This window comes from Carcharhinus amblyrhynchos, chromosome 9, assembly GCF_965287045.1.
Source record: "Carcharhinus amblyrhynchos chromosome 9, sCarAmb.v2.hapA, whole genome shotgun sequence".
Classification (NCBI taxonomy): domain Eukaryota; kingdom Metazoa; phylum Chordata; class Chondrichthyes; order Carcharhiniformes; family Carcharhinidae; genus Carcharhinus; species Carcharhinus amblyrhynchos.
In genome coordinates, this window is record NC_137332.1 from 41,460,609 (window position 1) to 41,488,101 (window position 27,493).

Sequence of the window (27,493 nt, forward strand, 5' to 3'; positions counted from 1 at the left end):
GTGCATGTTTTTTTGGATTGCAGCATAGAATCTATCATTGTGCATAGCCAGGGGTGAGAAGAATTACATAAGACAGTTGAGTCTTGGAAGCAAATGGCACTGCAGTGAAACAGGGCAGGTCAGATTGTGCATACTGTGGGGTGTTTGAATATTTAGAGAGCAAAGGTCACATGTATTGAAGACTGATGTGAAACTAAATTGCTCATTGAGCAAATGTTTTCACTCAAGTGTTGGAGACGAGTTTTGACATATTAGCATTTGAATCTTTGAGACTGCTGGGATGGGAGTACCACTAGAAAGAATTTGAAAATTTGTTGTCACAGTGCACTCTAGATTAATGCTGAATTCAATGGGTCAATATTTTTATATGAAACATAAATAAACCTACATATTCAACTGGTTGGATAGATAGGACAGGGATAAAATATTTATTTTGTTGATTGCTATAAGTTGATTTGTGCTGTTATTTTAATGGCTTGACATGTGTATTTACCTTGATCTCTGATTTTAAAAGTGTTGGAATGTTTCTGGCTCATTTATTTCAACACTTTTCATTTTGTAGTGCCCTGCTGTTGCACTTGATTTGATTTTTAATTATATCATTTCTGTCCCCTGCATTTAGTTGTAAGTGTAATGTATCACATTATTGCAAACCATCTTTTCATGTCAACCTCCTCATTTTGACTTTGGATGCCTGGTGACCATTTAGAAAGCCTTTCACTTTTCTCATGCCATTATGAGATGGCCCATAAACATGCTTGACACAGTTTTAAACAAGCAAGGAAATCATCCAACGATGTGATTCATTTATCAGAAATCATACAAGGCAGGATTTTCCAGCCCTCTCGCAGCAGGTTTTCTGACAGCTTACACAACTGGCCATTGTCCCCTAAGGGACCTTCCAGTCCCACCAACATCTAAGGCGTTTTGTGTGGCTCGCCTGTCCCACCGCCAGGGACAATGGGTGGGAGGGAGTGGGAGGGGAGGGGCGGGAGGAGGTGGTATCACCTTCCACCTTCAGTGGAATCAGAATTTCCTGCCAACCGGAAGGGTAGGAAAATCCCGTCTGATATTTCCCCCATATGTCATGTGTATATAGAATGCTCATTGACACGTGCATGTTTTGGGAAGCAGGTGTTCCTCTGCGTGGTGAGGTCACAACTGGTCAGAATTATAGCTATTCACCAATACTATCTCATCTTGAATAAAATAGATCTCAGAATTCCTGGGCCACAGGTTTCATTGTTGAGATAGGTGTAGGCTGTGCCAATGGAATGGCATTTAAAGAATTGGGATTAACTGTTGTTGTGTGAGAAGATTCAGGTCAATATGTTTGGGTTAAAGGGAAAAGCAGGAGAGCGCAGGGACAATGGGTGGGAGGGAGTGGGAGGGGAGGGGCGGGAGGAGGTGGTTTAGAAATGATGATAAGCACTAACTGCACTGGTAATGAACAGCTAAAAAGATTGAAAAGGACAGGACAGCAACATAAACTATAATATGAGATGGTAATACAATACACTTTTAATTAGTGTTACCTCACCGGCTGACTCTCATTGCCCCCAAATATCGTGGCTAATTTGATATATGATACTGTACTTACAAGCTCATTGCAGTCCAGTAAGAAAGGAAATCCCTCAGGCCCTTCCAATGTGCACATCCTGTTTCTGTCAATGCAGATTGGCAATGTTGTAAGACTATGGTCAGCTATCATCAGTAGCTCACTATTCATATAGGCCTCAACAAAATGAAAGATGTCCTTGTGTATAAAGTCACACCTCATCCATTTGCTTGGGTGATGACTATCATTTGTCATTTCAAATTATCACTGCCATAATAGTGAGATATTCTCAGACATAGGTTAAAACAAACCCACAGTTTCCTTACTTGTCCTGTTAAATGGCTGTTTTGAGTAACTTCGGCAAAACAGATAATTTTGGCATGTCATTTATTATAAAATATGAAATAAAAAATAACTGTAATTGCATTTCTGAAAATATTTCTCTTGCACAAAATCAAATTCTAAAAAGCATTTGGTCTTTTCAACAATAATGTGTTTCATAGCTCCAAATTACAACTAACCTTTAGCAATACAAACTTTTTTCTTTGTCACTATTTAAACTATTTAGAATAATACACAAAATTATTTACATTCAAAACAAAACTGTTCATGTATTTTAATCATTCCATATTTTCTTCTCTGAAGCTTCTGACTCCTGCTGGAGTTTTGATTCCATGGTTTTCTGCTCTTCATCCATTATCCTATGTGAGCCTAAAACAATGAATGGTGTTATAAATCAAAGTCCACCCTGCCCCAATGTCCACCCAATTTTATGTAAGTGCAGGAGACACCACAAAACACACACAAGATGGAATCATGTGGCACTATTTCCTGCCTAACCCTTTTGTTCTAAAGCCATCTCTTGTGCTTAACTAAAATCAACTAATTCAACACAGGCTAAGAACTGAACTTGGGTCTTTCTAATTGGTTTGTGCCACCCTTGGTGGTGCCTTCAACCACAAAGCCATAAGGGGAAACCTATTTAAATAGCATCCTGAACCATGTGCTGCTGTGTGGTGAGATCAAATGTGAAGCCTTTAATTTTTCAGTGTGGAGGAAATGCCATTGTGCCTCGTTCTATTTCCTGCAGTCAGTGTTGTGTAAAATTGAACCCTCAAACTTGCCACAGAATATCACCCATAAAATATCGAAGCCTTTGAGGAAAATTTCTGTGAAAAATTAATTCACGATTTTTCTTCTCTTTTTCACATATGTAACGGCATAACGAGGGTGTTGTCTCACAGAATGGATCTCAAAGTTGACATTGATGATTGAAAGTAGGTAAAGACGTGGAGAAACCCAATTGTTTCAGATACCAGGTCGCAGATTTCCAGAGACAAAGGGAGTCTGCAGAAACTGATGATTAATTCCAGCTGCTTTCACACTGATGTATGCTGAGGTCTGATTCTGGGAGACCAGTTCCTGGTGTTAATAATCACCGAATCCGGCTCATTTATTGCAGCAGCAGAATCAAAACCATGGAAGTCGCATCACTGATATTTTTTGCACATAACTTTGTGGCCTGTGTTGAGAAGTAACTGCAATAAATTTACATTCCTGGCAAACAAGTCTGGATGAGCCACTAGCAACTCATGTGGTGAGGCTCTTCTTACAATCTTAAAGAAGGCTGTGATCCCAGATATACCTCACTGATCATTTAGAAATTAAGTTCTGGTTAGATACAAACCATCCAACTGTATCAAGTTAGAGTAAAGACAGATTGCACCAATTCTAAGGGTAAGAGTGACTGATCGAACAAAGCTACAATGTCCCATTATTTGGCAGAAGAAGGGTTTGTAAAGATGCTGAAGGTGATAGGGATGGATCTGTGCTCAGATACGAGTGTAGCAAGTGCAGTAGCAGATACTAAATGTTGCTTCTCCTGGGGAAGTAATGCGGGGAACCAGCTTCAGCAGCTTAAGCAGATCCGGACGCAGAAAGGACAAAACGACTCGCGATCTCGGGCAATTTAAAAGGATAATACTCGTGGTTAAACTTGTGCTAAAATGGTTTGCCCAGTAGCACAGTTAGCCATTTGAGAATTACAATTCCTCATTAGTCAGTGTATTATCTGGATCAATTGCCTTGGTAATAAACTAATTGACCCTTAATTATTCTTTTAAATATGGTGGATGGTCTTCTAATTTTGAAACCCGTACATCCCATAATTATGGGGGATTAATTCAGTGGTGGGTGGGAAGATGGTGGGGTGGGCATCCAGCACCCTATTTTATGTGATACCTGGGAGTACAGGGTCTTGATCTTCTCTGGAAACTTCTGTAGCTCCACCTTAAGAAATCAAGTACAGTTACATAGATTAGAGCACTGACTAACATATTCAAATACAGATCAATCAAACCATTGAATATAACAGTAGATTAATGAAGACAGGAGATTTTCAGGCCCATAAAAAGCCATACAAATTGTGGAGAACAGCCTGCAGTGAGGCAAACTCAACTCTCACCTTCTTCTGAGTGAGAGGTAGAGCTGCCAAATGCTGTACATTGTGAAATCAGTGTATTTCCTCCAGTGTACCACACTCATGTTACACTGCATTGATAGATTTAAGCTTCACTCTTACAAGCTGCTACGCACAGCTTCCATGGCTAAGATTTTTGGATGTCAGGATTTCTCTTCCTACCACCCACATAGTCAGGGGTCAATGCAGGATTGGGGCAACATGTGAGCAATGAGACAGAAGGGTGAAGATGAATGCAGGACTGGGGAAATGTGTGGAACATGAGGAAACAGCGGGGAGATGGTGGCAGGACTAGTGCTGTCTGGAATACAAGACATGGGAAGATGGAGCTAGATATGGGGAGGTGTGTGGAACATGAGAAGGGAGATGGAGGCAGGGCTAGATGGGGTATGGTATATAAGAAGGGCAGGGAGGTAGAAGCAAAACTGCGGAGCTTTGTGGAGCACCAGAAAGAAGTGGCTGAGAATGAAGTCCAGTGGCTGGGCGCACATCTGCTCAATTGGTGACAGAGCACCTTGAAGCCATGAGTGCTGCCATTTCTCAGATGTGTGTGTGCATGGCTTCCTCCATCCAGGGGTTGGGAAAACTCATGGGGACTCAGATGCAATAGATCACTCAATGCATACAAATCTGTGCATTCCATCATTTTGTTCATGAGTTTTATGCAGCAGTAGCAAAGTGAGGCACCTGGTTTCCCCATTGGGTCCTTGTCATCCTCAGGTCAGCAAGGAGGCAAAAGTATGACTTTCAAAGGGAGAGGAGCTAGTGACTTCTACTTCTGGAGGCTACATTCAGGGTGCTCCTCCTATGGGAAGTGGCTCCTCTGCCCCTTTGTCAATAATTGTCCAGTAGGCATGGTGACAGAAGAGGGGCCTTCCCCAATGCAGGATCTCTTTAGTGGGGCAGGGCCATTTGGCCCACAGCCCGAGAACGGTTGCCAAGATCATCCCAGCCCACAGGACATCATATTCAGCAGCCTATCTCCACTTCAGCTACAAGCACAGGTTGTACCACATAGCAGCACACGGAAATGCATTAAGAAGGGCAGCTAGATGCACTTTGAGTTCACAGGTGTTTTGATATTGTACATGTGAAGGTATATATGTCCTGTGATTGTCTTAGTTTCACTTTTGCTTTGAGCAGAGCATGCACATGCACAGCCCTGGTGCTTTCAAAGATCAAAAAAATTACAACGCAGGAACTGGCCCTTCGGCCCTCCAAACCTGCACCAACCAATGGTTTCATAGTCATCAATAGATTTTGAATTCTAGGTTTCTTTTTCTGTTGGATTCAAATTCCACCATCAACCATGGTGGGATTTGAACCTGGGTCCCCAGAACATTAACTGAGTTTCTGGATTCGTAGTCACGAGGCCATTGTCTCAAAGGGTTGGCAAAACTTTATACCTGGGCATAACTATTTTCATGTGTGAAACCCATGCAGACACAGGGAGAACATGCAAACTCCACACAAACAATGACCCAAGCCGGAAATCAATCCTGGGTCCCTGACACTGTGAGGCAGCAGTGCTAACCACTGTGCCACCGTGCCACCCTATGTATAAGTGATGAGCAGACATGCAAAACAATTGGATCAATCACACCCTTGACTTTAATAACACATTCTTTTTTGGAATGGAATGAAAAAAATTGTCAGCATCCTATAAACTTTAAAAATATTTAAGAAATATTCTTCATTAAAATTTCCCATACTTGCGCAAAAACACCTTCATGTTTCTTTGCAATTTGGGTGCTATGAGGGCCGTTTTTCTTTCTATCTCAACTTAACATTTCCTTCCTTCTTTCCAGCTCGACTTCATTTATCACTTCTTGTTACAATACTCCGTGACAGAACAGCACTAACTTCTGAAGAAAAAACCCACCTCCAATATAAATGTTTTCTTTCCCTTAGAACAATTCTATTTAAAGCTGTTCCTTAACAAACACTGCTGTAATTGTAAAGCTAAATTTCCATTACTAAAACAAATGCCCCATGAGGAAATCTTCCTAATCTTACATGAGGCCAGCTTTAAGTTAGGAATAACAGAGTAAATGTTTTTCTTCTTTGGGAGGTGACTTTTCAGTTTTAAGAAACACATTTTCACACCATTTTGCCAGTATTCTATCAAAATAAACATAGCAATTAAAATACGTACACTTTGAAGGGGTGAATAGCATATGGATGCTACAATTAGTAAAAGAGTCTTTACTCAGGTATGTACAGAAATACTCCAACTCAGCATGTTCTCAAAAATACATGCTCTCTCAATTGTATTTATTTGTACAATTAAACAAAATATTCAGCTTGTCAAAATATAAAATGCCATCATCATATCAACGTCATATTATCACGAGCACCACATATGTGCAACAGAAGTGACTTAAGGGAGAAGACTCAATTCTAATTAAAATGCAATTTTATTTGTATGGGGCTGTTTAATGACATTGGCATCAGAAACTGTGGAGACCACCAGGGATTTGGAAGGCTGTGGTGTAGCCACATTGGCTTCTTCATGTGTGGTAAAGTAATTATTGTGGACAGGAATTTCCTGTTGGAAACACGTCCTCTGTTGTTCATGCACTAAGCGTGTGCCATAAATAATTGTAGGTGTGCTGAAAGAGGGCACTATGCATCAGATGTGATATGATATAAATGTTTCAGCTATTTCCTTCTCAGCACAAAAGATCACTTATGCTTCATCTTTTGTGAACTGTACTTTTAAGAAAGTTTTGAGAATATTTTTCTCTTTCTAAAAAGCCATGAAATAAAAATAGATGTAGAGTTCCTGGTGACAGACCCACAACTGTATATGATGTATATAGAAAGATTATAGAGTACATGTGGATTATATGGACCACATAAACAGAATGAAGCAGTCATGTTGGCTTTCAACAGAATCTGAACAACATCTAGGCTTGATCTGAGAAATGGTTGGTGACGTTTGTGCCACCTGAGTGTCGAGCATTAGCCACAAGAAAAAGTGTGGCTTTTTCTCCAGCTGTACCACCATAGGTGAATCCATATCTTTGGGATCACCACTGACAAGAACCAACTATGGCCACATCATAATGACAAGGACAGAATAGAGATTGGGAACTCTGAAATGGGTGGTTCACCACCCCCCATCAAAGTCATTCCATCATTTAAAAGGCTTAACTCAGGAGTGTGACAGAATACTCACATAGGTGGATGGATACAGATTCAAAACACTGAAGAAGCTTAACACAATTCAGAACAGAATACTTTTGATTGGCACCTCTATCACTGAACCACCTCCTCCGAAACCAGTGCATTGTGGTTGTCGCATGTAATAATTGGAGAGTGCACTGCACCAAATCATTAAGTTTACCTTCCAACCCTTACACCTCTGCCATTGGAAAGGATACCAGCAGCAATATCCTGAACACATCATTATTCCCTTAAATCACAAACTATCCTGACATTTATTTCCATTCTTTCATTATCTCTGGATCAAAGTTTGGGAATTCTCTATGTAACCTTATTGTGGCAGAACTATCCCAACCATAACTGCAGCAGTGGGAAGAAAAAATCCCACCGGCAACTTCTTGGGACACTTAGGAATGGGCAATAAATGTGCCTTTACTAGTGTTATATACCCCCGAAGGGACTGCATGACCAGAAGAAGAATACATGAACAGAAATGCAACACATTAATGGAATGTGGAATATGGCATGTAGAGTTAATGAAAGGAATAACACGTTGCAGCAGAGATATTCTATTTTACTCTAGCTAGTTTTGGAGTTCCACCTCTGAGATCACTTCTACAAATTAGCCTATGCTTCCTGTCTCACAGAAATTATTTTAATTTCCTCGGATTTTTAGGTAAGCTTATAAATGCCATGGGATCCAATCCGATTTCATTTTACTGTTTTTGCCGGGTGTCCGCTCGTGATTTTTCTTGATTTCAGATGGCAGCAAGATGAAATAAACACTTCACTGGACTATGACTCAAGTTTTAACTTCGCAGCAAACTTATTCACACCCCAATCCCAGTACAGCTTTGTATTTGAACTAAATGATTAGTCATCCCTTACTCAAACATTTGGTCAGAGAGTCAGTGATTGCAAGTATTGTATCAAAATAAACCAGGATATTTTCTTTTGTGTCAAGGTTTTAACCACTTCTGTACAGAATTAAATAAACAGATATCAAAAAAAAATTCACTCTTACACAATCATTCCTATAGTTGGTCCTAGCACTCTGTGACCCGGGGAGTATTTTTTAACCTGCAGAAATATCATGGTAAATTTGTAACATGCCCAAGTGTAACCTCTTTCAAGTATTTTGTCATGTGCCTCATGATAATCTTTGTCATTAGAAGGTGCTGAATCAAGACTTTACTTGATATTTGACTTGAACTGCCAGGTATATTTTTAAAAGGAATAATAGTCGCAGTTTGGTTTTACAGCAGTTGTAAACTTAATAATCTCCACATATATAACACATAGTCATGGCTAATGCACTCAATGATATTGCATGTAATATTATTCTGTGTGACTCTTCTTTTCACTGTCCACAAATATCCCTTGTGTGACTATTTCTCTGAAGACTTCCCTAATCTTGAGTCAGATAAGCTGAGTAATAGTTTCCAAAAAAATGACTGAGAGCTTGCAACTTTAAGTTACTGTCATCTAAATTCCCAAAAGAGAGAGGAGAGGAAGCCAATACCACACTGCTGCAAATGTGAGGTAATCCTTCCTCCTTTCTAATTCATTGCTTATGAGTCCCTTGCTTATGAGACACTTGCAAGTATCTATAAGAATTGAAACCATGTTTGTTTTTGATACAACTTGTCTTTATTCTTTTTTGAGACCATGGGCCCAATTTTACCATTGCGCCCGTTTTCAGGTGTGAAAACTTGGTAAAGTCTGGCGTGAGGCAAGTAGCGCAATCTGCAACCGCCTCCTCGCCTGTTCACCCTTTACCAATAGCTGAAAATGGCCACAATCACAACTGCACCTGAAACAGGTGCGACGGCAATTAAAATGCATTTGTATGCATTCAAATCAAATTAATGGGCTGGACGCCCAACTTTACCGGCACTTCCCCCCTTTACCACCATCTTCGCCAATCCTGAATTGGCATGAATCAGACATGCTCAGTAAAAGTTTGATTTGGGCGCTCCATCGGCGAGGGTTTGTGAGGAGGTAAGTGCGTAGCGTCCAGTGCTGCTCAAGGGTATCCTGTTGTTGCGGCTATTTTCTGTCTCAGGTCGGTGATGACTCTGCGAGTGTGTGGGGGGGTTGTGGGGGGGGGGAGGGTGCGGTGGGAGGCTGTTGCTCTGCAGGATCTCCAATGACCAACTTGCAGCACAGACCTGGGTCTCAGCACTGACCTCGGGTTATGCGGTGCTGTTGGGTCATAGTGCACTCAGCTCACTTCCAGCTGAAGAATGTGCACAAAGCCCTTGCAAACTGCACTGCTGCAGCCTCTCAACTTTGCAAGGAGCTGTGACTATAGGGAGCATGTGGCTGGGGAAATTGGTGGGGTGGGGGGAGCTATGATCATGGGCAGCATGTGGTTGGGCGAACTGGGGGTATGACAGTGACTTTGATGTGGTAGGTGAGCAACATTTTATCATTTCTTTTTGTGAGCATGCGCAGTTAGAGGTGCCAATTGGAGCAGCAGTGTTTCGGGCGTAATAACCCCCCCATAGACTTGTGCAGCGCGATTCAGAGCCATTGATATTTTTTCAGCCAGACTGCTGGAGAATGGGTCTAATAATTGAATCCGAAACACTCCCAGTTTCAAGTCAATGACAACAGATGTAATTTTATGGCACAAATGAAATGTAACCACATTTGAAGTATATTCGGAATATAAAGTCCATTTACGTATGATCGTAAATTCTGCAACATCTAAATGACACTTAATCATTGCTTTTCAATTGCTGAATAATGTGAAAATCTTTCAAATCAGTAAACGGCTAGCACAGGATTTGAACATCTTTTCACCTTTCAGCATTTTCAACATAAATGAAGCAGGGAACTTGACTAGAACTTGATCTCCACATTATATCACTTAATGGAATGCCTATGCTGCTATACTTTGCAATGTCTCAGTGATAATACTGGCCATGAGCTGCCCATGCATTTATGCTTCTTGGGTATATGTAGACATTGACATTTCCCCTCTTCAACATAATGGCTTAAGTGTGATGCCCCACTCATGATGTCATGCCACTTTTGAGAAATCTACCAGTCTGCAGTTGCTGAGAGCATTCATGAAATATATGCAGGGTATGGTGTAACTGAATTGAATTTATAATATGGAGTCCAAGAGTACATAATATATGAACAGAATATAAAATACATGGACAGTGTGTAAGAGTGTCTGATAAATAACACAGCATGAGCAGAACATGAATTTAATGAACAGAGCATGAATCTGGACACCTGCATAAGAAATACATAACTTACAATATTTACAAAGTTGAAATCTTCAAAATAATAAGTAAGCATAAAAAAATGAGAATGAAATTGGAATTGTGGAAGACTGAATAGTGAAAGAACGAGATAAAGAAACAGGCTCAGTAATGTATTTTAAAGTGTAACAGGGTTATTTCATCCAAACTAACAGGTCTAAGATTGGAGCAATATAAATATAATCTTCAATAATAGTTTATCACAGCCATGAGAAGAAAAACACAGTTTACTTAAATGACCTGCCTCTTTCCTTTGTGCGTAATGAAAAGCCATTAATTTTCTTGCAGTTGAAGCTATTTTCAATGAAATGAATTGATCCCCTTTTGCATACTGCAGTCGATTTGGTCTTAATACTCCAGTCCTTGAAGGATGATCCAACAAAACACATTTATGTGTTATGGTGACTGGATTGTAGTTGAAGCAGGGATTTTGATTCTATAATGTTTTTTAATTTTATCCTGGGTGCATTTTTAAAATTATAGGTTCATATTAGCTGGTTTTGGCAGTTTTCAAAAGCAGTTTCAAAATACCCCATTAACCTGCTTTCCCCTCTACTGGATTTTGTTAGGTCATTGGAAATAAAGCAAAAGTAGAAAATTAGGTACAAAAATTAAGTTTAGCCAATGTATTTAGGCATTCTATCAGACATTTAGGGTGCAATTTACTACAAATTGTGCTATTGTCAATGTATATGATCTTCCAAAGGGAATGGCTGGATTCTCATTTGGTTATGTATACTGGGATCTGAATGTGTCATCTGGAGAAAGTAACTTTTGTTATGAGAAAAGATTGACTTGAATATTCTTTGGAGGGGGGCAATGGATAGGTAAGTTATTTCTGAACAGCTCTTTTTCTTTTCTTAATTTTTATATTATTATTGTATGGGATGTAGTTTGCTGTAAGGAAAGAAAACACAAAAATGTTTATTTAACATTTTCATACTTACTGGTGTGAAAGATAATTAGAAGAAGGCAGCACTGTTGAGAAACAAGTATCAGTTAATAGTGATATTAGATTAATTAGCTGTTCAACAACTGCTTTGGAGGCTGCCTGAGACCCCAGTTTGATTCCTGGCTTGGGTCACAGGTTGTGTGGAGTCTGCACATTCTGCCTGGGTCTGTGTGGGTTTCTTCTGGGTGCTCCAGTTCCCTCCCACTGTCCAAAAAATGTGCTGGTTAGATGCATTAGCCGTATTAAATTCTCCCTCAGTGTACCCAAACAGGCACTGGAGTGTGGTGATTAGAGGATTTTCACATAATTTCATTTCAGTGTTAATGTAAGCCTACTTATGACATTAATAAATAAACTTGAAACAAATAGGAGGTGTGTGAAAGTCATGGTCAATATTTCATTTGAAGAACTTTTTGGTAAAAACTTAACTCCTACTTTGATGATTTGACTCAATCATCAGATTTAATAAATATCTTCTAAATGCAAGATTCCGCGTGCATTTTTGTGCACATCTATACTGAAATAGTGATATTCTGTTTCTTGACTGATTCTTTAGTTTTGCTTTGATTTCTTTACTTTTAAAAACAATATCCTAAAAATGATTGTTCATGGTATTGGTGCAATTACCATCATGTGATATTTTTAAGTTTGCTATTTTAGCTGAGGATTTATTCATTTAAAGTAAAGGGTTAAATGCCTGTATTGAAAGGAATGACATTCAAACCCTTAGCCATCAGCTACTAAAGTTTATGGGACTTATTTAGATTTCAAAATTGTTAGGCCATACTCATTATTGAACATAAACATATAAAAGTAACTACCGAGTGGATTGTTCAAAGAGAACCTGTTAAGTTCAATTGTGTATGAAGCACTACAAGGAAGGAAAAAATAACTAACAGATAGCATCTGCGATATTCACATATCCGGGACATAAAACAATATTCTCCCTTCAACTCATTATGAGTCATTAAGCATGCAACAATATCTGTTTAGCATGCAGGACAGAAGCTAATTTTAACACTGTTGTATAGGTTTATTCTGTGTCTTCCTCCACTGGTGCATAGGCTTGATGTTTCTTCCTACTTTACGGCTTTTTCCATGAATGCAAATTAACTCTTTGTATGTGATCTAGCCATAAATGTGTTGCATAAGACTTTGATGCCTATAGAGGGTACACATTGTGGAACACGTTACAGGGCTTAAAGCATTGGTGATTTGAGATGATTGAGTGTAAAGTGTGAGGAAGTTATCAAATATTATCACAACCTCAGAATGCAACATTATGGGCAACACACTGCAAGATATGTGATAGTTTATGGGTATGCAGCAGTTTAGATTCTCCCATATTTAGCTACTACATTAGCCCTTTTTTGCTACTAGAGTTACAGTTGTGAATAACAATTGATATCCCAAATTCATTTCTGCACTTATTTAATTAGGCTCAGAGTGACATTATAACAAATGTCAAACAAGAAGTGATCACAAGGTTTCTTTTAATCTAGGCCAGTGCTCTGGTGCAGTCCTGCAGACAGCTGTGCTGCTGGAAATGGAGACATTAATTAATGCCTTGTATGCCCTCTCAGGTGGATGTAAAAGATCTGATATGCTATTTGGAGAAGAGTAGGAGACCTGTGCTCTACCCAATATTTATCCCTCTAACAACATCACGAAACCAGACTATTTGGTCATTATCACAGTGCTGTTTATGTGAGCTTGCTTTGTGCTCATTGGTAGCCTTTTCTCATATTAAAATAGTGGCATAAGTTCAAAAGTACTTCATTGGCTGTAAAGTGCTGGAAACATCTTGAAACTGTGAAAGGTGTTTTATACATCCATTTCTTTATCTTTTTGGATGAAATAGCAGAATTCAATATTTCTATATATTACAAATTACATGTTTTATGACTCAGGCATGCATACAAGAAGCATTAATCACATTTCTGGTGGAGTTGACAATTGTTGGAACAAAATTAACCGCCTTATCCTTTTACCAAACAGTTGACACAAAACACAATGAACAGTGCAACGAGTGAAAAAGTTGGACTGAAACACAAAAAAATACTGGAAGTGTACAGCACTTCATGAATTTCTTTTGTTTTACATTTCGCATGTCTTGAATAAATTAAGCATTCAGTTCATCAGTTATCAATCAACTATTTTGGTAGTTCAACATTATTCAATGTAGTGAATAAATGCTCTTGTGTGAACTTCCACTACGTGTTTTTTTTCCAAGTCAGAGTAATTGAATTGTGTTAAAGTTATACTAAACCACTATATTTTTAAGTTTTCTTTCCTCAAAATCTAAATTTTCTTTTTATTTATACTGGAGGTAGTTTCATTGTGAAAATTATTGTTCCATTTGGGGTGCAAAGGGGCTAAATACTGATACACTTCTTTGATAATGCTCTTAGAATGTTTGCAGCTTAATTCTCAATATTTTTATCCTTATGGGTCAACATTCAATGGTCAGGTACCACGTGGTATATTTATGTTACATGACTTTTTTCCAAAGTTCAAATTCTGTTTGTCTTTTACATAGTACAAATTTCTCACTTGTTCTGATTTGTGGGAGAACAGATTGCTGAAGAGTCTGATGTTATTGAAACCCCCATACATACACTTGGTTCAAGTTTGCCACGTCTATACAGGTGATGCAACCCAGAACCTGAATGACACCTGGATGTGCTTCAGTGCTGGTACCACAGGCTCTTCAACTAATAGCCCTGTTGCAGGTTGCATAAATCTGACCACATGCTCCATGGTTGATTGCATTTCTTGAATACACAAGAACCAAAAAGTTTGAAGTGTATTCCTTCATACTATCCAACATTGTGCAGGAGCTCTATGGCTGGAATTACCATTTTGACACACAGTTACCATTTTAAAGGCTTGTTCCTGGAAGTCCTCATTCATGTCCTCTGTAGAGCATTAGAACACATGTTCACCCTCTGGAGAGCTTTGGACTGTACTGTTCTTTCCAAATGCCCTTGTGCCTGCTCATCTTTATTTGGTAAACTTTCCAGCATAGACACTGCCTCTCAGTTCGTACAAGTGTATGAGTTGCTAATTTTGAGCTGATGCTTGCAAGAGATGAAAATGTGATGATATCAGAGCGCTGTCTTCTTTCTTCGCAGCTACAGCTGAGCCTGAGACCTGCAGTGGAAAAAGCAGAGATAGACAGAGTTAGTGACTTTGTGACAAGAGATAGCAGTATCAGTGGGAATTCCATGGAACACTGGGTTCTCAAACAGAGCGTGTGAGAAAGAGACTTCGCTAACAAAAGGAAGAGAGGGGAAAATGGAAAAAGACCTCTTACCATCACGCTTAATGGCCTCCCTTTCCCAATGACATTGGTTGTCATCAACACCATTTGTGTGAAGGTTTGGGTAACTGATGGCCATCCTTGTTTAAGGGAGTGTATTTGTGTGTCGAAGGATAGTGACGATACCTGTGACAGTTTACATAATTTGAGGCTGAAGAAGCTTTGAAGAAATGACCCAGCCATCATCTGCATTGATTGCAAATTAGGCAACTTCTAAGTGGCAAGCTAGGAGTCTATCCCATTGCAGCTCATATTGAAACGATAGCATTTAAATGGTTACTTCTTGAACTGTTAGAATCAGCTATTGCAAATGGACAAAAGGATTAACAAGAAAGAACCCATTCCTGGAGTTCTGTTAACATCTACAGCATTCACTATCATATTACAGGCGAGTATTACAGCTAAACAATTGCAGAAGAAACATCAAATATATGTCAACTATTTGGGTCAGAAAATTGCTGGAAATTCAGCAGTGGTGTTAATAATTTTAAGAACTATGTTTATTAACATTACAATCCAGGAGTATTCTTAGTCATAATCATCCAATAATTTTGCCCACTTGACCATTACAAATTGCAGAGCTTGTTAAATTCCACTTGCCATTGTACCAAAGGTGTAATAACTAAATTAAATTAATTTTTTTTAAAAATCAAGACATGTTGACATAAAAGTCACAGAAATTTCAAATCAACCATAACAATGTAGTTGATCTGACATTAAAATGTCCTTTAATGTATCTCAAATAATAATTTTCATTAGAAGTGTAGCATTCAAGCCCTGGGGATGGTGAAGAAAAAAGACCACAAATCTGACTCTAAGCATCACAACAATGATGAAATGCTGAAGAAGCATTTGTTTTTCTGTCTTGCCAGGTCTTCGTGAAGATGTGAAGGTTGGATAAAACAGAATGAAAAATAAAAATGCTGGAAATCAAAAATAAAAACAGAAAATGCCAGAAATACGTACAGCCAGTCCGCACTTGTGATGGGTTGACCACACCTGAATAATTTTGTTAATTTTCTGAGGAGGTCATTGACATTTTCTGAGGAGAGTGTCCATGGAGGCTAACTAGATAGACTTTCAGAAAGTCTTTCTTAATTCTTTTTGTGGAAGATGGGTGTTGCTGACTGACCAGCAGTTGTCCTTGAGAAGATAGTGATGAGCTGACTTCTTGAATCGCTGCAGTCGTGTTCTGTTGGTTGACTCACAATGCCATTAGGGAGGGAATTCCAGCATTTTGATCCAGTGACTGTGTATATTTCCAAGTCAGAATGATGAGTGACTTGGAGGGGAAATTGCAGGTGGTGGTGTTCCCACCATTTAATGATGTTGAGCTCAAGAGATTATTAGCCAAAAGGAGAGTGCACAGAATTGTAGGGAACCTTGTGATGTTAATTAATGGTTGGGAGGTAGGAGACAGAAAGTAGAGATAAAGGACTTGTTGTCAGATTGGCAGGAAGTAACAAATGGTGTTCCCCAGGAATCTGCACTTGTGCCTCTGCTTTTCACTATATATATTTACCAATAGGCGACAGAATAGACTTGTTTATCAAGGTTTCAGATAATACTAAGTTAGAAGGCACAGTAAGTTGTATGGATGACAGCATAGGTGACAGGTAGTGCAGTGGTTAGCTCTGCTGACTCACAGCGCCTGGGACCCAGGTTCAATTCCCGGCTTGGGTGACTGTTTGTGCAGAGTCTGCACATTCTCCCCATGTCTGCATGGCTTCCCTCCGGGTGCTCCAGTTTCCTCCCACAGTTCAAAAGACATGCCAGTTAGGTGGATTGGCCATGCTAAATTCTCCCTCAGTGCACCCGAACAGGTCCGGAGTGTGGCGACTAGGGGATTTTCACAGTAACTTCATTGCAGTGTTAATGTAAGCCTACTTGTGATACTAATAAGTAAACCTTAAAGTTACAAAAAGACATAGACAGACCAAGCGAGTGGGCAAATTTAGAACAGATGGAGTTCACTGTAGGGAACTGTGAGGTTTTATCTACTTTGGATCTGAGAAACAATTGCAATGATAAAAGTCTAGGAGCTATGAAGCAGCAAAGGAATTCAGGTATGCATGTATACAAATTGATAAAAAGCCAGTGCACAGGTACAAAATATAAGATTGAGAAATTGATACTTCAGTTCATCTGGAGTAATGTGTTCAATTCTGGACAGTGCACCTCAGGGTAGATACCTTACAGTGTAGTTCTCAAAATCACGCCAAACTGTCAAGTAAATTGTAAGGGCAGGTTGCAGTAACTTGTCCAGTATTCCCTTGGATTTGGCAGACTAATAGTAATCTAACTGAAGTGTATAAAATGATAAATGTCATTTAGGAGTGAATTAGGAAACACTGCCTGGACAGGATTTTCCCCTCCGCACACTAAGTATGGGGGTGGTCATAAAAAATGTTGTTTTTCCTGCCAGTTGCAATGGCAGATTTTCACACCATCTTGCTAATTATGCACGTACAGGAAACACGCTGCCCCGGTGGGCAGCCTCTGATTTGTCTGCCCCAGTGTGAGCTTATTCCTCCCTCACTCTGGGCACCACATTTAAACAGAGCCCATTCACAGCTTTCTCAGTTTCTCCAGCCCAGGGCTGCTACAGATCACACAACTGGTCCCAAAAGGGAAGGAGACAACAGCTCTCAAGTTCAGTGACGCCTCCCTCAAATGTCAACTGGAGGCCCTCTGCAATGTCCTCAACCTCTTATGATGGCCACAGGAGGTCCACCAACCTCACCACTCTGGGTTGAGAGGCAGTGGCAGTGGTGATCAGTACTAAGGCTGCGTGTAAAAGATCAGCCACCTAATGTAGAAAGAGGATGAATAATCCCAGCTCTGGATAATTGAATCATCTCATCACTCTCAAATCACAAACTCATATCCATTGCACATTCACTGGTGTCTCACTTGCTGCCAGCTCAAGAGACATCGCCACTCACTCTCACATACACGCCATCGCATCTCCTCTGGAACTTGTGTCCCCATACCGTCCATTGCTCCCATCACCACCACACATGGCAGGCATCCTTAATGTCTGCCCTGCCAAATGTTTTGCTGACACTCTCTCCATAAGTCCTAATGTATGACAATCTCGTCCACAATAAAAGGGAGAGGTCCCAGAATGGAAGCTGGAGTGTCAGAATTCCAGGTTCTCGCTGCCTTTGAAAATCATGCCACAGGGCTAGCTGGAGGGATGTGGACCATGCCGATGGCAATGGTGATGTTGTGGCAAACATCCACACGAGAATCCTGCATTAGCTTAACCCTCAGTCAACGTTAGTGCAAGTGTACTGTCCTTCTTTTTATTCAGTTGCCATGCACTAACTATCACTACTTTCTTTTCACAGACACCTCTACCAAGCACCCAAGGCCCACAATCATCCAGCCCTCAGCACCAGACCCAAGGCACCTCAGATGAGGAAGCCGAGGACAGCACCTTTGAAAACCCATCACAGCACTCACCCTCCACTGATGCAGAGACTTGATTGGGATCTAGTTCTAAAGAAGATCACAATCTGGTGAGCACAGCTAGTGGAGACAGCAACATCTGAGATGACCAGCATTTGGATAACAGCTAGAGGCCAGGGTTCTGTTGAGTGAGAGACAGAAGGGATGTCAATTTCATTGTTTAGATTTCAGTAGATGATGGAGGGGTTCACCTGTCTATAGTCTGAGATGAGAGCACCAGCATTGCCAACACACTGAGGTCAACATCAGCAGGATGGCAGACACTGAGGAGACATTGATTCTGCATTGCTGTGGGAGCTGCACTTCATCAGTGTAACCATTGGTGGCACCAAATAAGTGTCAACGCAAGAGGGACAGAGCACTTCAATCTCACTCCAGCTGCTGCCTATCCTCAAGGAGTCATATTGAGGCTCTCAGGCATCCATAGGGAGGAGAACTAGCAGCAGGACACCTCAAGGCCATCCACCCAGATGACTCCAGGAGTGGCCAGCCAATCCTAAAATCCTAATCCCAATTCTGGTGAAGCCACCATCTCCCCCCCACCACCCCATTAGCTCCAGCTCCACAAACAGAGGAGAGTGCAACTGCCCCACAGCAGGACACCAAAAGCAGAGCTGGGCCCTCCAGATCCAACTCTCCAGAGAATGCCCTCCAAAGTCATCACAGGCAACAGGATATAACAGTCAGCAGGCTGTCTCCAACTCTGCTGCAGAGGTCAGGGAAGCACCAAGGTGTAGCAGTAAGATTAGGAAAGTAAAAAGATTTACGACCACAATGCTGGTGTGGGTGTTTACCAAATGTATATAATGTTCACAACTGTGAATAGAATCACACTCAATCTGCATTTACCCAATATATGCCCACTTTTTATGATGAACAGTCAATCAGGTGATTTTTTTCCTGCCTGTAAGCAATAATGCAGCCACAATAAATCCAGGCTCCATCTTCCTGATGGTCTCCTCTCTGTACTGTCAATCAGAAACGGACAAGAACAATAGTTTCTAAATGACTTGTTAGTGAATGTGGGTTCAAGGGCTTTGTTTCTGTGTTGGCAAGTACTTGCCCCTGAAATGATGATCACTGCAGAGTGCATATCCAGGATTCACCTCCCCTACACTTTGCATGACCAACTGCTATGCCACTGATTTGGCCAGGCACTTGGATATGCTGCATTCAGCCCAGGCACTGAAATCCTCTTTCACTGTACTCTAATACTACACTCTTTGGAATAAATGTTGAGTCAGAAAATGAGATTATTTGAGGACAGCTGCAGCTTCTCTTCTGTGAACCACCCAGCACTAACTTTTTAATAGGCTTCTGAAGTTTGTCGAGTTGCCCAATTGGTCTGGAGTTCATTATTACTCTGGGAAATTTCCATTCTGTAAACAAGGAGTTGATAAAGGAAATTGATTAGTGCCACTTAGTGGCTTTAGTCCTGCATGAACGGGCTTCACTTTTCTAATTTCTCCTTGTCATTGAAAGGCTCCTAACATATCTCAACTCTGCCTTTCTCCTCATTTGGGAATGCACAGTTCAATTTAATCAGCCCAGTGAGTACATCTGTCCTCCAAACTACCTGCCCAGCTCTCACCAACAGAACTTTTCATTTGAATTTTATACTGCACCATCACTGCAGGCTACAAGATGGTAATGCTGAACTCTCACTGCCAAACCAGGTTGAACCCACCCAGTATGAGTGTGGAGACCCCTGCCATCGTCCCAAAGGAGCTTAATGTTCAGGTTTTCCTCCCTCACAGACCTTTCAAACCTCCCCCTCTATTCCTTGATTCCAATGTGTTTGTAATGCAAATCCATTTGTTAGCTTTGAGCATTTTGAAATCAATGTGCCTATGCCCCATTTGGATCTATACAGTTAAACATAATCTGCCACACACACCCTTGGACACCCCTGTAATGCCTTTTCCCCATCTGTAGGCATATACTCCTTATACACCTATGACTGTGTCACCAAATTCCCCTCCAACTCGATTTTCACGTTTGTTTATAACACCACCGCTGTGAGTCAGATCTCAAACTATGATGAAACAGTACAGGAAAGAGATTCTCCCATCCCACTGTGCTAATTTTTTAGCACAGTGAGCCAGAAGAATCACATGTTGGCTCATTCGCAGAGTTCCCACATGTGTTTGCACTGCGCTTGTGTTTCCCAGGCCCGGATTTCTGGCAGTGTCTGCACAGCACTGGAAACTGGCTGGGAGGCAAGGTCAGCATTTACATAGTATTTTATATACTATTTAAATGCTATTAGCAAGCTCAGGCCTGAACTCTCTGGGCCCACTAGCATCTCCCACTCCGCCAGAATGTTTCACTCCAGCAAGGATTCCCACTTCCAGGGAGCTAGCAACCTGACCCCACTGGAATGAAAGAGACAGCAAATGGCACCCCCAAGGGGGTCGGTCAGTAGGGGATTGTGCTGCCTGGGCATAGACACCCTAGCACTATCAGCCTGTGTCCCTGGCACTGTCCAAGTAGCAAAGTGCCAATGCCCAGGAGGCACCTTGGCACTGCCCATTGGGCATGGGGTAGTGCTGGGAGGAGGAGCCTATTGGGGTCAGGCCTAGAGGATGGGGCATGCAGAGCGGGGCATAGGGGGTGATCAGTGGGGGTGGCAGGTCCCATTGCCACTCTGCCATTGAGATTGTTGGGGGCAAGAGGGAGGCCAGCAATCAGGGCGGGCTGAGGAAGACAGGTCTGCTGGGGAGTTGGTCAGCCGGGGCGGGTGTTGTGCCGAAGAGGAGGGTGGGGGTTATTGTCACTGATATCAAGAGGGTGCTGGAAATCAGGCTGGTTCAGGACTGTGGGGAGGGTCAGGCCAGGGCCCTAATGGTCGGGGGAGTCACGATTGTGCTTTTGGAGGGTTTGGAGAGGCAGCACTGCCCCGGGATAGCCAGTGATCAAGCTGGCCAGCTAACAAGAGGCTAACAGTGAGGGGCCAATGCACATGCACAGACGCCTGCTGGTTTTAGCTTCACCAGCAGGAATAGGCCCTGCCCACTGATTTATAATGATATTTATGCCGGTGACCTCTGCAGTGCACAGAATGTGGGAGATTCTGAACTTCTGCTGACAAAACCATTGTGAATTATTCAAGTTTTCCCACAGATTCAACACTTAGAATTTTTTTGGGAGAATTCTGGCCTAAGAATCTGGTGAACTGGTATGAAGCCAATAATCTCTCTCTCAATGTCAGCAAAATGAAGGAGATAGTCATCGACTTCAGTAAGCATAGTGGAGAACATGCCCCATCGATGGGGATGAAGTAGAAATGGTTCAAGTTTTTAGGTATCCAAATCACCAACAACTGTCCTGGTCCTGCACCTTCCATGCAGACGTTATAGTTAAGAAAGCCCACCAATGCTTCTACTTTCTCAGGAGGGTAAGGAAATTTGGCATGTCCACTACAACTCACACCAATTTTCACCATAGAAAGTATTCTTTCCAGTTGTATCACAGCTTGATATGGCTCCTGCTCTGTCCAAAACTGCAATAAACTACAAAGGGTCGTGAATGAAGCCCGGTCCATCACTCAAACCATCCTTCCATCCATTGACTCTGTCTACACTTCTCACTGTGTCGGGAAAGCAGCCAACATAATCAAGGACCCCATGCACCCCAGTCATACTCTCTTCCACCTTCTTCCATCGAGAAGATGACACAAAAGTTTGAGAACACATACCAACAGATTCAAGAACAATGTCTTCCCTGCTGTTGTCAGCCTTTGAATGGATCCACCTCGCATTAAGTTGATCTTTCTCTACATCTTAGCAATGAATGTAATACTATGTTCTTCAATCTCTCCTTTCCTTCCCTATGTACAGTATATTTTGTCTGTATAGTGTGCAAGAAACAATACTTTCCACTGTAAACTTCTATATGTGACAATAATGAATCAAATCAAAGTCAAAGGATTTCTTTGCAAAGACCATGTTATGGAGTTTTGCAGATCGTTGATGGTTGTTTAGATAGCAGTTCTACTGTGACAACAGAATTGCTGCAAATGAGTTTTGAGCATGCGTCACAGTATAATCCTGAGTCCACAGTCAAGCTCCATGAGGTCCCTTCATGAGGTCCCTTCCAAAAAGGCATATCATGGTTTGCTGGACTGTAAGTCCAATCCAGGAGCAAAAACAAATTTAAACAATGCTTAAGCAATCCATGAAAATTCTGGAGTATTTTGTAAATACATTTTAAATTTCTTTAATGCTCTGAGAAAGCAAATTCTATAGTCCAATCTTTCTAAGATTGAAGTTTGATTGTAGAGATAGCAGAACACATCACATGTTTGTGGCATGCCAACCACTGCCCATAATACAGTAAACTCAGATCTTGCAGCTTTATACTTTACAGCTATTGCTCTTGCAAAAGAAGTGTAGTACAATTGCATTCATGCAATGACAACTTAGAGGAATTGGGCTTCTAACTTATAGGACTGAAATGCCCCAAAATGCTTCACAGGAGCAGTATGTCACATTGTACCACATAAGCAGTTATTAGGCCGGATAACCAAAAACTCAATCAAAGGGTTCAATTGTAGGAGTGTCTTAAAGAAGGAAAGCAAGATAGAGTGGTTAGCACTGCTGCCTCACAGTGCTACGGACCAGGCTTCAATTCTGGTTTCAGGTCACTGTCTGTATGGAGTTTGCATGTTCTCTCTGTGTCTGCTTGGGTTTCCACTGGTGCTCTGGTTTCCTCCCACATTCCAAAGATGTGCAAGTTAGGTTAATTGGCCATGCTCAATTACCCTTTAGTGACAGGGCGACTGGCAGGGTAAATGAGTACAGTTATGAGAATAGGGCCTGGGTGGGATTGTTGTTGATACAGGCTTGAGGGGCCAATTGGCCTCCTTCTGCGGTGTATGGATTTTATGATTCAATGGATTCTATGATTCTAGTGAGGGGCAGAGGTGTAAGGAGAGAATTCCAAAGCTTGTGGTTTCAATACCAAAGTTAAAGCAATTACACCTTACACAATAATATGCCTGTATATCATTGATGATATTGAGAACTTCTTTTCTATCAATTCACAATATTGCGTAGTTTTACAAAGTAAGGTATTAAATGGTTCTGTTTTTAATTCAACATCATGACATTGTTTTGTGTTTGTTCTTCAATATTTAAAATGTGCAGTCTTTCCACTAAGATGATTGGAGGAAAGGCTAATCTATTGCCAATATTGAGTTTCAATCAAAACTTGGAGTATAATTTTTGCAAAGAATGTCAAATCCTTCTGTCAGGATGGAAAGTGGTAGCTGACCCGACTACAGTGGCGGGTAGATTCTTCATCACCAAATTGAGGACGATGGCCTGCTCCTCAGAGCTACCAGTCCAATTCAGAAGGCTGGTAGCTCAGCAGCCTTAGCAGAACTACTGCTAGCAATGGGCAGTGCTGAGGTTGCATGACAATGGAAAGCACTGTTCAATACTGAGATGCCTTCAAGGACTGGTAAGCTTCTCTGGTAAAACCAGGGCCAGGCGAACAGGACCATTCAAGGGGGGGGTGTTGAGGTGCCCTCAGGGTGGGGTGGTGGTCTTATTCTGGTGATGACACCTTAAGTGGGAGGACGCCAGTTGTCATAAGAAAAGCCCTCCATGGATGATGGAGCAACAGTAAAGGAAGGCCCCCTCCCCCCAAGGAATTTGCTTGGAGCTACACGGCAGTCTTGCCATACAGCAGCAGATGTTCACGGTCAGTGGCAAAGTCTTGGTAGTGCAACTGTCCACTTGGTGGACAACTGAACAACTTAAGGGTCCAATTAAGCATCTCTGCAAGTCCCTATGGGCATATTTCCAATTGTGAAGATCTGCTGCTATCAGTTAAAACAATTGTCAGATTCAGATAATCTAAGACATGTTGAATGGAACATTTGTACCAGTATTCAACTGATTTCTGTGTTTCAATTTCAACTAAAACATTATATCTGGCCTCCCCAGGGTTACAGTGAGCTTAACAAATTAATGAATCATATAAGCCTCGTTCAATTCCCAGACTATGCTAGAATAGTCAAGCTTAGCTTGGGTGGCTGTCTGTCACTAAAATTGGATTCAATGTCCCTGATTTAGGGAGAGGGCAATCAACTTGAGATTGCACCCTTGACCTCTGTTGAGATTACCAATTTATGGGTGTTGGATGAAGACAGGAGAAGATTAACTGCAAAAACCCCCATTGTAGAATTGCTTGCTTGCCAAAGCTCATTAACAAGTCTTGAGTATAAATAATGCCACTCAAAGAGCTTGAGACTCTAAACTGAATAATTGCAAATGTTATGCCCTTGTTCAAAACAGGTTGTAAGGATAGCCCCAGCAATTACAGGCCACTCAATTTAATATCAGTGATGGGCAAGCTTCTGGAAACAATTATTCAGAATAGATTTAGTAGTCAGGTGGAAAAACATGGGGTGATTAGGAAGGGCAGCATAGATTTGCTAAAGAATAAAAGGGACTCTAGAAACATGGATACAATTTGGATGAATAATACTGTGACATCAGTGTACCATTAAGAGATTTTTTATCTAAATCATGTTTTCTGCATTTGTAAGGAGGCCTTTTTAGTTTCACTTGTTTTTTTTCATTATGGCACTGGTTTGTGTGGAGGAGTTGTTTAATTGGTGGGGACGGGTTTGTTTATTTTTACTGAGTTGTTTCTGACCCTACATAGTTTGGAGAAAAGCTGGTTGGCAGGTCAGGTGATTGGAACTCTTTCACTTTCAGTTTAGAGATGCAGGTTTTAGTTTTAGAAGGGACAGCAAACAGAAAAGAAGTTTCTCTCTCTCTCTCTTTCTCCCCCTGGTTTTGGAAATTCTATGGATTAGCGGAAAACCTTCGTGGAGTAGAAAATCTGCTGTTGGTGGCTTGACCATAGTCTACTTGAGGTTCTGGGAAGCTGTTCTGACTTTAAACTGTTCTGGGTGTGTCAAGAGGACTACTAGAACTCACAAGACTGAGAGCTTTCAATTCTCCAATCAAAGGACTCAATTCCAGTATCATATCAGCTTTAGACTTTGCTGTGTTGAAACTGTTTAAAGGATTTTGCCTATGGCAAGGGTTTTGTTTGATTGGAACACTGTAGATATATTTGTAGAGAGTTATATATTATTGTGGTCATTTTGTTTTTGTTGTAATTGATAAAAGTTATTGGAATTTCCATTTCATACATGTTAACTATATTCTTAAATAAACTTTGTTTGATAAAAGCACCCTAGTGGATCATTTAAATCATACCATAAGTGAAATACTTCATGCTTATCCTAGCCAAATTCAAGGTGCAAATACTCCAGCCGTAGCTGGAGTACTGTGTGCAGTTTTGGTCACCGCACTTGCGCAAGGATATTTTGGCCTTGGAGGGAGTGCAGAGGAGGTTCACTAGGCTGATACCGGAGTTGAGGGGGTTGGACTATGAAGAGAGACTAAATTGACTGGGTCTGTACTCGGAGTTTAGAAGGATGAGGGGGAATCTTATAGAGACATATAAGATAATGAAAGGGATGGATAGGGTAGAGGTAGAGAGATTCTTCCCGCTTAGAAAGATAGCAGGACTAGAGGGCACAGCCTCAAGATAAGGGGGGCGGGGGACGCAGTTTAGATCGGAGTTGAGGAGGAACTTCTTCACTCAAAGGGTGGTGAATCTCTGGAATTCTCTGCCCGTTGAAGTGGTGGAGGCTGCCTCGCTAAATATATTTAAGTCATGGGTTTTTGACAGACAAGGGAATTAAGGGTTATGGGGAGAGAGCGGGAAAGTGGAACTGATCCACTTCAGATCAGCCATGATCTTATTGAATGGCAGGCCAGGCTTGAAGGGTTAGATGGCCTACTCCTGCTCCTATTTCTTATGTTCTTATGTTCTTATGTTCTTATGATCCAGGCGGGCTCTGTAAAATACTTTGGAGCTTCTCGCCTGAACCATAACAATAGAAAGCAAAACGTAATTGTTAATGGATTTATTTTTGAGTTGGTTTGTAGCAGTGTTTCCCAGGAGTCAGTATTAGGACCCTTACTTTTGTTGATACATATTAATGATCTAGATCTTTGTGTGCAAGGAACAATTTCAAAGTTTGCAGAAGACAGGAAACTTGGAAATATTGTAAAAACTGAAGAGGACAGAGTAGAACTTCAAAAGGACTAAGACAAGTTGGTGGAGTGGGCAGATAGCTGGCAGATGAAGTTCAATGCAGAAAAGTGTGACATGATGTATTCTGATAGGATATGATATAAGATAAGGGGTAAAATTTTAAAAGGCGTGCAGGAGCAGAGGGACCTGGGTGTATATGACCATAGATCATTGAAGGTGGGATGACAGTTAACAAAGCATATAGTATTCTGGGCTTTATTAATAAGGGCATTGAGTACAAGAGCAAGGAGGTTATGTTTAATACACAGAAGACGCTAGTTAGATCTTAGCTGTACAGTTTGGAACACCACACTATAATTAGGATGTGAATACATTGGACAGTGCCGAAGAAATGTACATGAATTCATGGTTATGAAGATGGATTGGAGAGGTTGGCACTGTTCTCCATGGAGAGGAGAAGGTTCAGATCAAATTTTATAGAGATGTTCAAAATCATGAGGACACTGGACAGAGTAGATAGGGAGAAACTGTTTCCGCTCATAAAAGGATCAATAACAAGAGAACACAGATTTAAAGTGATTTGCAAAAGACGCAAATGTGATATGAGAAAAAAAAATCACACATAAGTGGTTCAGATCTGGAATGCACTTCCTGGAAGTGTGGTAAAGGCAGTTCAAGCAAGACATTCACAAGTGTATTAGATGATTATTTGAACAGAAACAATGTGCAGGAGGTATGGGGTAAAAGAAGGGGAATGGCACTAAGCCATGAAGCTCATTTGGAGAATCGGTGCAGACATGATGGGTCAAATAGCCTCCTTCTACACTGTAACAATTGTGTCATTCTGTGGTTCAATACTTGCAAGAAGTGGGGAGGGAAACATTAGTGGGAAAAATATATTCCTCCATATCTGTCAAGATTTTTGCAAAATATGTACACTAAATATCAGATTGGATTTTGGCATCAGGCAAAAAGCTTTGAATTAATCATCACGGGATGTTACAATATTTTATGGCTACTGATTTTGACTTTGTACCTTATGGTAAATATTCCTGTTTCAATAATCTTTTTAACCTGAGGTTTTGCCCCTGTAATTTTTTCCAACACTTCAAAGATATAGAGTGTTTTATATTTACTGGATTTAATGTTTTATTTGACTGATTAGTCTTTGCAGTGT